Below are 3027 nucleotides of genomic sequence, written 5' to 3'. Positions count from 1 at the left end.
GTACATGGAGGCATATGTGGCTCCCACATAGGGTCCAGAGCCCTTACCGGCAAAGCATTCCGGCAAGGTTTCTTCTGGCCCACTGCCCTCCAGGATGCAACTGCACTAGTAACCAAGTGTGAAGCATGCCAGTTCCATTCAAAGAAGCTTCATCAACCAGCCCAGGCTCTTCAAACAATTCCTCTTTCCTGGCCATTTTCGGTCTGGGGGCTCGACATACTGGGCCCCTTTCCCCGTGTTGTCGGGGGATTTGAGTACTTGTACATTGCGATTGACAAGTTCATAAAGTGGCCAGATGTGGAGCCAGTGTGAAAGGTAACAGCGCAGTCGGCCGTCAAGTTCTTCAAAGGACTCGTTTGCCATTTTGGTGTGCGAGACAGAGTCATCACCGACAACGACACACAGTTCACGAGTCGCACCTTCATGCAGTATATCCAAGACCTTGGCAGCAAAGTTTGCTTTGCTTTTGTTGCTCACCCAAGAAGCAACGGCCAGGCAAAAAGGGCAAATGCTGAAGTATTGCGAGGCCTCAAAATAAGAACTTTTGATAGGCTGCACAAATGTGGAAGACGCTGGATTGATGAATTGCCAATGGTTCTCAGGTCAATCAGGACGACACCAAATCGAGCCACTGGCCAGACACTCTTTGCCCTGGTATACGGGGCAGAAGCAGTTCTCCCCACGGAACTCATATACGGGTCACCTCAAGTGCTCGCTTATGATGAGCTTGAGCAAGAGCAGTTGCGCCAAGATGATGCAACGCTCCTTGAGGAAGATCATCTCCGGGCTACTGTGCGAGCCGCTCACTACCAGCAAGCCTTGCGCCGCTATCATAGCTGCAAGGTTCATGCCCGAAGCCTTGAGGAAGGCGACCTTGTTCTTTGGCGTGTTCAGTTCAAACATGTTGACGCCGAAGTGGGAGGGCCCTTATCGGGTAATATGAGTCACCAGGGCCGGCGCAGTCCGCCTGGAGACTGAAGATGGCATTCCGGTGAGCAACTCCTGGAATATCGAACATCTTCACAAGTTTTACCCGTAGGGCGTGGTTGCCAGGAGCCCCGACAACCCCCTTTTGTACTAGCCTTGCTGGCAAGGCATGTAAGCCTATGTACAGAGCTAGGCGCAGACCCTGTGCGCAGTCGAATAACTTTTAGTATGTACAGTTTCCTGCTAGTTTCCATGTTTATCTACATACATGTATGCATGCATGCTTGTCCAGGATATTGTGCTACCATAGATCCTAGCAGGTACTAGGGAACAACGAAGGTTCCGTGCTCCTGTCCTCTCCTCCTTTCAGCCGCAGTGACAACGCTCCGGCAGGAAGTTGAGGAGACTGCCTGGCACGCCGTCCCTGAAAACCCAACCAGATAAAGTTCACCTCCTACCCATCCATGTTCGTAACTTGCGACTTGTGCATTAGAAGACCCTACCACTCTTTTTAGACGTAGGTGCTCTTAGCTTTGACCCGAACATTGCTTCGGTCAGCATGGTCGCAGCAGCCTCCGATAAAAAGAGATTGGCAGGGGCTGGGCCCTTTGTCTGTAACCCGGCAGATGTGACTCTCCGGCAGGCACATAGGGCACCGGCGAGATAGCTGGCCGAGAACACTCGTTTATTTTTATTAAGACTCGGGAGATTACATTTTTTAGAAAGTTAAAGATTTGGGGAGTGCCTACAAATTAAGAAAAGAAAAGTGCCCCATAATCCCCATTGTTGCTCCTTTCCTCATAGGCACAGCAGGTGAAGACAGGGACGGGCATGGGGAACGCGTCGATGGAGACCTTGACGGGGAAGCCCGTCGACCACCGACGCCAGAGCCAGCAGGACGCAACCCCCGGCAAGGCATGTTGCCGGGGGAGGGGGCGAAGCAGATGATGGTGCTGCCACTGATGGTCAGCTGGAGTTAGAGTCGTCATCGTCCTGGCTGCTACCGTCATCGTCGATGGTGCTGTCCTCCTCGTCACTGTCGCTCGAGGAGGATCTTTCATCATCAGTGGAACTCTCCACGCAACACCCTAAGCGGATTCCTGAGCTCCCGATGACCTTGACGGAGAGCAAGCCGTTCTCCATTAACTTGAAATGGAGAATGTGCCCCTCCGACAAGCTGTGGGCGCGTGCAATGGTTTTCCACCCACGGCGAAGATACATGACGTGAGGGAGGGGGAAGTCGACATCGAACCACATACTGCCGTTCCCACAGCCCCTCATGTGTAGCCTCAAAGCCTGCGGTGGATCCTGCTCCATCACCCGAGAAAACGGGGTAGGGAGGCGGAGATGGCTGCACACACACTTGTACAACCTGATGAATAACTCGTAAGGCTGATCTTCGACATGGCCGTCCATTGGAGGAGGGGCTGCCAGCGGAAGTGCAGCCGACGCGCCACCCCGTCCTCCTCTTCCCTGAGTACCGCAGCGATCTCGGCATCGTCCCCTTCCTCTCCCCCTCGCGGCGGACTCCACCACCGGAAGCTCCGTAGGAAGAGGAACACGCTGTCGAGCAGAAGCCCTCATCGCTGTCGTCGAAGCGCCAGCATGCCCTCTCACCATGGCAAGTGGAAGAAAGATACTAAGCAGAAGGATGACAAGAAGGCGAGTGCAGAAAGGCACCGTCCCTCTCCCTTTTTATAAAAGGGCAGGGCCGGAACCTGGCCTCCCAGCCCAAGGGGCGGCCGCCCTGCATGACCAATGCAACCTCCTGAAGCACAGGGAATCGGGACCGACCCGCTGCCCCAATCAGGGATGCCTGGTTTCCCGCCTCGGCGTTAATGCCCATGTCCTCCGCATCCGCCGCCTGCCCTTCCCAACGCATGGGGGACACATGGCAAGCGAAGAGAGGCGTGAGGACAGGTGCGGCGACCATTTTCCACCCCGTGATCGTGGGGTGCGGTGCCATGCAGGCTGCGACCCGAGTCCACTTAGTAAATGAGTAACGCCCCTGCAAATCCCTCCTTTTTAATGAGGGAAGCACGGACCGCCTCTTTACTATTGAGTGCGAGATGACACAAGCACGCCGAGGCCGTCCCACAC

The sequence above is a fragment of the Triticum dicoccoides genome, chromosome 5B (genome assembly GCF_002162155.2).
Source record: "Triticum dicoccoides isolate Atlit2015 ecotype Zavitan chromosome 5B, WEW_v2.0, whole genome shotgun sequence".
Classification (NCBI taxonomy): domain Eukaryota; kingdom Viridiplantae; phylum Streptophyta; class Magnoliopsida; order Poales; family Poaceae; genus Triticum; species Triticum dicoccoides.
This window is presented reverse-complemented; position numbering follows the sequence as displayed.